General features: G+C 40.3%; 1 protein-coding gene across 1 annotated transcript in view; it reads left to right on the top strand.

Annotated features, from left to right (window-relative positions):
• Window positions 1-11833, top strand: part of PTPRM (protein tyrosine phosphatase, receptor type M) — a 737127-nt gene that overhangs the window by 685744 nt on the left and 39550 nt on the right. The window lies entirely within an intron of this gene.

Genomic DNA, 11833 nt, shown 5'->3' with positions numbered 1-11833 from the left:
TACAACGTGGATGAACCTGGAGGTCATTATACTAAGTGAAACAAGCCAGTCACAGAAGGATAAATACTGCATGATTCCACTTATATGAGTTATCTAAAACAGTCAAGTTCCTAGAAGCAGGGAACACAATAGAGGTTGCCAAGGGCTAGGAAGAAGGGGAGTTGATGCTTAACGGGTATAAAGTTTCAGGTATGGTAGATGGTTCCTAGAGATTTCTAGAGATTTGCTATATAAATGATGCTTATAGTTAACAATACTCTGTTGTGCACTTAATTTGCTAAGAGGGTAGATCTCATGTTAAGTGACTTACCACAAAACAAACAAACAAACAAACCCAAAAACATAGGGACACAGGAAACTTTGAGGTGTTGGGTGTCTTTTACTTTGGTTGTAGTGACGGTGTCAAGGATACGCACATATGTCAGAACTCCTCAAGTTATGCACATTAAACGTGCAATTCTTGGTTTATCAGTTATACGTCAATAATGCTGCTTAAAAAAAAAAAGGATTTTCAGAAGATATCAGGAGGCACAATCCAGGAAGATACTTAAAATTCTAGCAAAAATGGCAAACTAAATAACCTGAAAACCCTCCTCCTACAAAAATCCACAAATTCTATATAATTTATAAACATGTATTTTAATATGTTTGTATATATCACCTGTATATGTAAATATATGTTTAAAAATGTGTAACTTAGCTCTCAAGAAAGTAAACTATGAGAGATTAGAAAAAAAACGAGGCCTAGAAACCAGGGAGCGGGTGGACACTGAGGCTGCCCTTCAGAGGCTGGGCAAAGTGATATCTTGGTCGGAGTGAAGGGAGCCTCCGTCTTCATGATCTTGGATCTTGAGTTTTAACGCCCACCAAGAACAGAAGATAACATCTTGGACCTGTGAGGTGCTAAGAATTTGAACTGAGACTGCTACATAAAAGCCAAACCTGCAAAGGGTAGACATTCAGAGAAAGAGCAGACTGAGTGGGGGAAAGGATGCAGGAAAGGAATTCCAGCCTGGCATAAGAACAGGGAAATAAGAAGGAAGCAAACTGATCTTTACCTAGGATCTGGGTGAGAAAGCACTTGCGCCAACTCATGGATCAAAGTGAAACACCCCAATATAAATCAGAAAATATTTAGAATTGTGAGTAATGAAGTACCAAATAGTAAATGTGTAGTATGCAAATCAAATGGTACCTGAATAGATATATATATTCTTAAATGTTGTTATTTTAAAAAAGGAATACCAGATAAAGAAAACTTTTAGAAGAAAATATAGAGGAAAATACTTATGACTTTTAAAAAAAAAAATGCTTCGAAGATACCAAAAGCTCCAAAGGTTAAGAAAAGGATGGGGAAATTTGTGTTAAAATGTAAAATTTTCTGTACGTTAAAGGACATAAGTAAAGTGACAAGACAAGGAGGAGATGCTATGGGACCATTATGCAAAGTATAAAAACTTGCAAAGCAATATTTAACGTGCTAAAGGTATAAAAACCGTTGTCTTTCAATTTCCTCTCTGCTGGGAGACAGTGAGAGCAAGGGGGCTGGCCTAGAGCCTGGGGTGGCAGTGCTCATGTGTGACTGGCCCGGAGGTCACTGAGCCTCTTCACCACCAACCTTTCACCTGGGCCCCAGCTTCATGGGGTTCTCGTAGAGATTAAATAAGTTTCTATGTGGCAGGTGGTTAGAGAAGTTCCTGCCCCATTCTGAGGACTTAATAAATATAGGTATTAATGTAACCCTCACCTTTCCACCAACAAACCTAAGACATACAGTGGTATTTATAATTGCCTTTTTTCCCCACCCCAAATCTACCTTCTTTTGCTGTAAAAGCAGTAATGACTACTGAAAAAAAAAAAAATTGTCAACTCTACCAGAAAGCAGGTCTTTTAAAGAAAGAGATAGCCTTATGAATTTTTGGTCTTTCCCTCTGGGCACTCAGTAAATGCCTGAGGAAATGAATGGATGAGAATTCATCCAACTTAGTGTCACAGAGCAATTAGCATATGCTAGATTGACTATGAAATAGCTAAGCTCAATATTTTATCTGTTTTCATGTATAGAGTTTCTTCCTCTGATATATATGATTAATTCTGAATCCTTCATTCATTTCACAAATATTTGTTGACTGCCTGTGTACGATAAGGAGCAAAAAATATCTGGAGACTATTCTCTCAGCACTGTACTTTCACAATAACTGTATTCCTTGAGAGTTATTTACCACCTCAGAGTTTCACATATTTGCATCAGAGCTCACTTAAAATAATCCCAAAGCAAATTATTGTGAAAAGTATAAAGTTATTAAAAATAACAACTGTTGCCGGATTTTTAAAGAATAATGGCACACATGTATTTTTTGCTTAATTGAAATTCCAAAGTACACTGTCTTCAGACTCAGTGACTTAGGAGGTAAACTATTTTCTTACGATAAACACTTTTTACTTTGAGAAAAGATGAGGACAGAGTCATCTTTGGCTATAAGGTCAAAAGAAGATTGTGCTGTAAAATTACTGCAATAAAAAAAAACCTCCTACACTAAGGCCCAGAGCCTCTTGGACATGGCATATTTTGCAGGGAGCCAGGTTTCATTTCGAGTTACCTGACTTTCAAAAAGTTAAAAATAAGAAGACCATGCAGTGGGGTCTCTGTTCCTTCCATCAGGCACTTGGAACCGTCCCATACAGAGTGGTCACTGTTAATTTTTTTGATGGAAACTATTCCTTCTGACAAATAACCATGGAAATTCAAGCTAACAGGGTGCAGCTGAAGCGGAGGGTGGTGAGGGGTGGGGCGATGGTACTAGGGTTTAGGTTTACCCATTAATGGAAGCCTGTAGTCTTAAAGTGACTCAATAATTTTAGGTCTGATAAGCTTAAAAAAAATCCTTCCAAATCTTTACCAGGTTTGTAGGGATGTGGTAAGCTCCGAAGAGTCCTAATCTCATTACCATCAGCCTCCTAGATGAGTCTGTCTTCAATTAGTAATGATTTTAATGGCATCTGCCCTTGAAACATCTGGTGTGATTTGAGGGTTTTGACAAGAGGTCACATTCCCTCCAGGACAAGGTGCTGACCTTATTCCTGGCCGTTTCACATTGTTAATCCTGGACAATTGTCTAAAGAAGACTTTCCCATTTTCTGTGCTTAAAAACAGCAACAACAAACCACCGAAGAAATCAAAAAGACATGGTTTTTAAAGACAACAATTACTTACTTATGTGTTTACTGCATGTGTTGTGTCCTTTATAAATTAGGCATGAGTGAGGCGGGTGCCCATTTGTTTACACAGACTTGCTCCCGATTCATTAAGTCAGAGCCGGGAACTGCTTTCTCTTGGTTTTTGCCCTGAAGCTCTCTGCATCCGGCGGCTGTAATTGCCGGTGTTGGAGCCGCTGGGAGCCCCTTCCCTGTCGCAGCACCTGGTGTAAAAGACACAGACGCTGCGCCTCCCTCCAGCAGGGTCCCTGGTACATCTGCCAGGACCTGTCATTATCTGAGACTTCCTTGTCACCACTGAGCATCCCCTTTCAGCCCGAGTGTTCTGGAAAGGGACCCTTGTCAGTTTTCCTGGCACCTGCCAACGGCTGCACACCTGGCATTTAAATTGCACTGGAATGTGTTGTGATTGTTTTCTCTTTTTAATGAACCCACCTGAGGGACATTCAGCTTTTCATCCAGTTGCCTGTTTCCTAGGCACTCCCATTTACACCGTCTGTGTGGAGATTCGCAAACTCAGTGGTGGTGTTGTACTAATCCATCTGCCAAAAGTTTTATAACCAAATCTGCAGGACTCCCACAGGAGGTTTTTGTACCGGTAATTTAAGCTAATGATTTCTAAACATATTTAGTCAGTTTCATGAAGACCTCATTAAAAATTCAAATGAGATCGCATAGTCATGCAGGAAAATTATTGTGGACTTGCTCTGAATAGTTCTGATAACAGGTGATAAAGTGTTTTGGAGCTAGGAGAAGTAGGGACCGAGATGTTAACCTCTATCAATATAGAGGATAGGAGGGAACCACTTAAATGGCTGTTTTAAAGAGTATTATCTTCACAAAGAAATTGATCTATAATTCCTTTCACAACATTTGTCACTAAAAGAACAATGAAAGAAAAAAGTTTATGAACACTAGACATCAGAATTAACTTTCTAATTCACAGGCAAGGAAGAAGATATATTAAGATCCCAAGTGCCCCTGTCACATACATCAAAGAGCATCTGCTTTTCTATAAAAGTCACCAGATGTGGGATCAATGAAAGAAGCAAGAGAGAGGCAAGGTTGCCCCTTTGTAAAATGTGGAAATATCACTTAATAGTGAGAATAACCTAGGGAATGCCTTACAGTAACTATTAATAATAATAACAACAACAACAATAATAATAATAATAATAATATTTTCTGCAAAATCTCTTGAGTTTTTCTAAGATATCAAACTTATCCATAAATGGGAAGAGACATACTCTTTTTATAGACATTGCTGAAATTTTTTTCTCTTGAACTCTCACTGTTACCTTTCATAGATCTTTTTTTAATGAGCCAAATATTTAAGATGGATATTTTGTGCCCTGGGTAATTATAGTCCTAACTTTGATTAATTTATACTTATTCAACAAACATTCCTCTCCATTTCAATCTGTCAGCTATTTCAATGATTGTATTAATGTAGCTGACTGAAGACCTTCCTTCCTCCATAACTAACACAAAACCAGGAGGAAAAAAGGAAGTCGATTCCCACCAAGGCACTGCCACACTTCACATCATCTCCACCGAGCATAGCACCCAAGAAATGAGGCAGTAACTGGTACTGAGGTATTGGCAGCAGGAAAGGAACCCTCTACTTAACCCTCTATGGCAACTGGCTCTTCCAGAAAAGATGCCTCCCTAGCTGCCCCACTGAATCTTTGAGGCCCAAAGACCTCAGTTCCACTACATAAAAAGTTAAAAAATCAACCAAAGAGCCTGATTTGTCTTGTTCACAAATTAATACAAAAGTAGATTTTCTAATTTCTTTTCAGCACAATATATCTAACGTTTAATGACACACTTACTATATAGCCAGCACTAAGAAATACAAAGATATTTATAACTCACTTGTCCTCGAAGAACAAAAAATATGGTACTAGAGAACCATTTGAACAATTAACCATAATACATGTAGGTCAGAATGATGACGAGCTAATTCTGCCTAAGGGAATCTCAGAGGACTTCGTGGAGAATGTGGTGAGGATCTGGACCTAAGAGAACGAACTTTAAGTGGCAAGAATGAAACAATACCACTTTGCCTTTCTAGTAGTAGGCAAAGGTAGACACAGCAAGTGTGTTTATTTGTTGTCATGGAAGACACTGAGCTGGTGAATCATATGTTTTCATTAGTATTGCCGAAAGACGATTCTAGTGGCCACTAAAGAAAGGTTTAGAACAGTTACAGAAGGGCATGAAGACAAACTAGGTTAGAGCAAGACTCTAGGTGAGGGACAGCGTGGGCTGGAGCTGTACGGTGGCACTGGGAGCTTACAGGAATACGTAATCTGGGTGCCGTTGGGGGATGCTGACAAGGCAAAAGAACGTGAATATGAACCAAGGTTTCTACCATTGTGACTTGGGTTGATGTAAAGGCCACTAACCAACAATGAGTATCCACTCTCACCCACCACCCCCCACCGGAAAAAAGAAGAGCAGGTCTAAGAAAAAGGCAACATTATTTGTTTCGGACATGCTGAGTTTGAGACACTTAATGGACAACAATGTGGGGCTTTCCAGAAAGCTCAGAAGGGATCTGTGAACTAAAGACAGGGAGACAAACTATGAAATGCGAGATTCTTCCTTTGTTTACTGAGCACCTACTATGAGCTAGGCTTTGGGGATAACGAGATTAAAAGACCTGGCACAGTCTAAGAAATAGAAAGACAGGCAAACAAAAAAATATATGATGCCAAGTGATAAGCACTATAACAGAGGCATGGCTTTCTTGGGAGAAAACAGAACAGGGAAGGGCTGAACACAGCACTGGAGAATACCTATATTTAGGGGTAGATAAGGGAAGAGCTAAGAATGGAGTCTGGAACAGAAGAGGAAGAGAAATAGAGTGAGAACTAAGAGAACCCAGAATTATGAAAAATAAGAGAAGATAGAGTTTCAATGAGAAGGAGAAGGTGAGCAGTGTGACAAAAGCTGCAGAGAGGCCAGGTACCTGGGATTAGGCAGGGGAAGATAGGTAACAAAATGTATCGAGCACTTACTCTGTGCCAGGCATTCTGCTACATAATTAAGCATACCTTCTCTTATTGATCATAGCTACCCTATGAGATTCATAGAAAGATTCCTATTTTTTTAATTAAGAAACTAAAGCTCAGTAAGGTTAAATAATTTGGCCAAAGGCACAGAGTTAGAATTTAAATCTTGGTCTGTCTAGTTTCAAAGCCCAGGCTTTCTCCACAATTCCACAGTGCCTTCCCATTAACAGCTAAGAGGCCTTTGGTGCATAACAGGTTTCACTGGTGTGATAGAACCATGAACTCAATGGAATGAAATAGTGGCTTTATGTATGGTAAAGACAATTGTGTAGCTTGTTCTTGGAGAAGTGAGTCAAAGGAAAGAGATGGAGAAGCACCTAGAATGAAGGCAGGGTCAAAACGCGATCACAGTGGGGTGTGTGTGTGTGTGTGTGTGTGTGTGTGTGTGTGTGTGTGTGTTGATAGAGTAGACATGAGTATAACTGGGAGTCTAACAAGATAACACAATTGGAAGCAGAGACTGAAGGTACAAAAAAGAAAGAGGAAAGGTGACAGAGGATCACGGCCACAGTGGGAGAGAATTCCTTCAGTTAAGGAGCATATGTTACCCCCTAGTCAAGAGGCTGGGGCTACAAAGACAACGTAAGCATGTCCCCGTCCACAGTAATGGGGACTCAAGCAGGTAATTAATTCTGTGATAAAGGTTTCACAGAGTGCTATGGGAATTCATAAAAGAGGTACCTCATCAGCCTGAGATTTGAGATTGGAGGGGTTTTGTCAATGAATGCATCCCAGAGAAAGTGGTACATGGGGCTGAGTAGGAAGGAACAAATAGGATTTAATCAGCAACGAAGGGACAGAAGGGTGTTCCGGACAGAGGCAACCACAGGACCCTAGGGAAACTGCAGATGTGTTCAAAATGAACACAGAGAGAGGGAAATATGGAGAGAATTGAGACTTTGTCATAGAGAGCTAGATAAGCACATGAGGAATTAGACTTCATCTTGTGACCACCAGAGAGCCCCTGACCAGCTAGACAGTCTGGTCAAGGTGCTGGTGCTAAGAGGGTGAGCACCAACATTTTCCAGGCCTTTGTCACTGTGTTCGGAATTCAAATAACAAGGACAAAGCATCTGACTTCCCTATGTTGGTACACGTGCTCATCCCTTGCTGTCCAAGACTCCTAATTGATAAGCCACCCCATGAGGAAGAAGTAATTCCTGTAAAGGAAGTCAAGGGTGTATTAGAAAGGATGAATGGATGAAATGGATGTTGAGTAACCAAAAATAATGTACATTCACTACATATAGTGAAGACTGAAGGCAGTCTACAAGATCAAGGCAAGCGTAGAAAATGAGGATCGGTAGACAATTTAAACTTGTCAGAAGCTCAGCTGAAAAGGAAGAGAGAGAAGCAGGGCTGTAGACAGAGGAGCATTTACAATCAAAGGATATTTTGAAAGTTTGGTGATGTTAAGGGGAGAATCAGGAGACAGGGAGCGATTAGAAAGTGGACAGCTGAGGGAGTGCTTCCCAGAGAGGCGGGAAGGAAACCATCCAGAGTTCAGGTCTTCAACCCAGCCTTAAGGGCACATCTTTTCCTCCGAGCCTGGAGAACGGAGAAAGAGAAGGATGCAGTTAAATAAATATAACCAGAACATGAACAACACACTTGGAACAGCATCCTCTCCCAATAACATCCGTCTGATAAAAGCAATGTTGTGAGCTGAGAGACTTGAGGAAATTGGGGACAGAGCTATTATAGGAAGGCATCAAGAACACAGATGAGAGGGTTAGCCTGGAGCAGGAGCTGGCCTGCCTTCCTCCTGGAGAGAAGATAAGAATACAGGATGACGTAAGCAAGACTCTGTTGATGGCAGCAGGACCTGGGCGCACGGGAATTCTGGGACAACCAATAGCCAGAGTCCTCACAGAGGTGACTCTGAAGGGCACAGGTAACCACAGCTCAGGCACTGTGGGCATTTCTATGTGAACTCTCACCTTTGAGCCTAGTTTACACATCCCCGAAATGAAGGGAAACAGCCAAATGAACTCTAACGCTTCATGCTTATATGAAGAATATTTTTGTTTCTTGTTTCCATTTTGGTTCAGAGACCCATTTGAATAACAGGTGCATCTGCAGCCCAGATATGCCTTACTTAATCCATGTGGCCTGTGGACCCTCCTGGCACTCACTGTGTCTGCTCTGAATACCAGCCATGAGAAAAAAGTACAGACTCTGGATTTTCAAAAGGGAATGAGTCAATAAAAAAGACATGTGTGCCACTTCCTTAAGAGAGAGCTGTCCACTCCTATTCCTTCTGTGCTATTATACGCAATTTTTTTAGATCTAGAGCATAATATTGCGGTGTGTGATTACTTACCAAAGAGATGAGTTCTGTTGGTATTTAATTTATGCAGCCCTTAAAAGATGCTCTGTCTATAATTTATAGACCTTCCTTTGAAAATAAGCTAATCTGACTACAGTAAATTACGATTTTGAGAAAATATCTTCTTTTCAAAAGTTCTCAACATTGCTTATAAAAATCCACTGGTTTATCAACTGGCATGATCCAGCAATTTTACCTTCCAAGCATTTTTCTATTTCTTTAACGGATGATCAGCAGTACTTCATCTGTTTCTGGCCTCCTGCACGGAGGGGTTCTTGGGGAGGGCATGGCTCCTTTGGAGAACTCTGACAATCATTTAATAAAGATATCTATAAACATTCATCACGTTCTGTGTAATTGCAAGTATGATATTTGCATTTGGAAGAAGATCTCCTTGAACACAAAAATAATTATTTTACCTTCCCCCCAATTCATCGTCATTTAATGTCCATCAATCCAATTTAGATAGCGAATCTATTTAATTGAAAGGTAAACTGCGGTATAAAAGACATGCAAAAACAGACACAATCATAAAACAAATTCATTCAACTAGGAAACACTCCATCGACTACTAAATTGGGTGGAGATTTTGAAAAATGTGAGACTAAAGGAAAAAAAAATACTCTCCAAATAAAGCCAGGAGAAAACCACAGAACTTTATGCTTCAATCTTAATGAAGGTTTATTAAGTATTTTAAATTAAGTACTAAGTACTGCATTTTAAGCTTAAAGTAATAAGTTTTCTTATATAAAATTTCTTATCTATCATGCTAATCCCAACTTTTGTAAACTTTATTCTGATAGTGTTCCTGAAAATAAATGTGTGTGGTGTGTGTGTGTGTTTGTGTGTGTGTGTGTACACACATGCATTTTTAAGGCTATCTATTCTTCTCCTTCTCATTTGCTTACGTGAGGAACCAGACTAGGTCCTTTTCACAACTTCTGCATTCTCTGTACCAGAGAAAAAGTTCATTCCAAATATATGCTATATGCCTCTCTCTCTCTTTCCTCTCTCTCTCTTTCCTCTCTCTCTCTCTCTCTCTCTTTCACACACACACACACACACACAATCCCTTGCTCACACATCCTTTCCTCGGTTTCAGAAATGTTCTTTGCATTGTCGGGAACAGCAAACTGGCTTTTGTTCTGAGTGCAGACCATTGCCTCTTTTTTTCTGAATTCTGCATGAGTCAGCACAGTGAATTAATGAATCTCCTGTGGGGAAGAAGGCTCAGCCTCATATCTTTTTCTCATACCTCCTTTTTCTCAGCTGTTGTGTTAGAGGCCTTACCCCTGAGAGCCTATTCATCTCTCTGTGGTTCTTGTGGTGCACATGGAACTAGTTAACTAGTTATCAGGGACCCGCTCAGCCTCCTGTAGGTGAAGGCCAGAAAGACAGAAGAACGGATCCCCATCTTCAAAACATTTACAAACAAATATAGAGGGGCGGCGTACAATCATGTACAGGAAGGGACAAAACACCTTCGGGTACCAGATTACAGGCCTCTGGGAGTAAAGACTAAGTTATTTTATCTGTGAATCCCGAAAGGCTGGACACATAGAAAGTATTGGAAAGCATTCAGTGAATGTTTTTGAAGAGGTGGAAGAATAATTACAAAGGAATATTTAAGATAGTGCAAAATAACATTTCATCCAAGGAAAATTTCTGTTTATAGCATTCCCTCCCTCGATTTCTTTTATACTGGGAGAACAGACTGAACTATAAGGTCATACATATATCTATAATGGTCATTATGGATATGAGTAAAATTTACTACAGCTTTGTTTGGTAAACAGAAATCTATCTACAGTTAGCCGACTTAATTAACCCTTTTGTATTAAGTTCTTGGCAATTCAGCCTAACTCATTATGTCTCTTTTAAAAAAATAAAAGCGAAGTCATTTTTACCCAAGTATTGATGAATTATAAAATAGGCTTCAGGGACAATTCTTTATGTGCGATAAGTCATCTGATGCTTTCATATCAGTCATCTCTAATATTGCCACAGTGGCAGGATATTGCAGGATCAAAGCAAATTTGCAGGTCTGAATCATGAGTGTTTCTCAGAACATGCTCTCCTGTCTCCCCAGGTATCTATGAACTGCGTACAGATCGGCTCTTTAACATTCTCTAGCTGAACACATGGAGATCACTGTGTCACAGTGCCCACTTTCGTGGTTACCATCGTCAAGCCCTGTTGCTTGACCCCAGCAGCCACTCTTGCTGCTTTGCAGCAGTTGCCTGGCCCTGGAAAATCCTCATGTTCCTCTGTGTCTGGACTTCCTGTGTATTCACATTTTACTGGTCTGGGTTTGGATCCTCTGTAGTCCCACTCTGTCACCTCTAACTTTATATGCCATTGTCTTTGGGGTGCCTGCCCCAAATATAGGTGGTCACCTGCCCTAGTGTCTATACAGCGCTTAAGATAGTAAGGGGCCTGAATGTGTAGCAGATGGGCAGGTGCACCTGGGACAAATGCACCATTGCCTGAGAGTTTTTATAACATAGCCTCAATCACATTTGTACCTGCTCGGGCAGTGTACATCTGTAGTTTCTTGGCAGTGTAATTGGATGCAATATGGGATAGTCTCAGAGCTGCAATAGCCTTCCTCCTTTGTTCTGCTCACATGAGCTCTTGAAAATTGTTTCCCCCACCGCCCGCCACTTTGCACACTACAAGTATACTATACTATTCTTTGAATAACTTGTTGGAAAACAGTAAAGATGTCCTATCTTGAATACAGAATTCTTTTTTCCCTTGGCTACTTTCCAGATCTGCTAACTTCATCTTCTGAGGCCTTGCTCTGCCTCTCCCTGAAGGCTTGAGGTTATCTGGCTAAATAAATATGTGAGAAATGCTAGGGGCTTCCCAAGAGAAGAGGGCCAAAGAGGAAGAAAAATCCAGTGAGTGGTTTTATAGTCTGTATGCAACTCCTTTCAGATTAACCAAGTGGCAAGACATCAGTATCTCTGCTTTAGTTTAACTAATTAAGGAACTTAAGTAAAGGAGAATTAATTCAGTAGGCTAACAGACAACCAGAATTCAGGGCCTCGGGACGTTTTCTCTGAAAGTGTCTGCCATATATGTAAGGCCAGAGTTGGACAACAGCTATGGCTTATGCCACTGCCCCATTTCTCTGGGACCAGATTTTTAGCAATGAGAACATGGGGCAGCTCTGGACACATCCTTGATGTAAAATTCAATTAAA

This window comes from Pteropus vampyrus, unplaced genomic scaffold (genome assembly GCF_000151845.1).
Source record: "Pteropus vampyrus isolate Shadow unplaced genomic scaffold, Pvam_2.0 Scaffold122, whole genome shotgun sequence".
NCBI classification, from domain to species: domain Eukaryota; kingdom Metazoa; phylum Chordata; class Mammalia; order Chiroptera; family Pteropodidae; genus Pteropus; species Pteropus vampyrus.
Note: the sequence above shows the minus strand (reverse complement) of the source record. Positions and strands in the feature narration are given on the sequence as shown.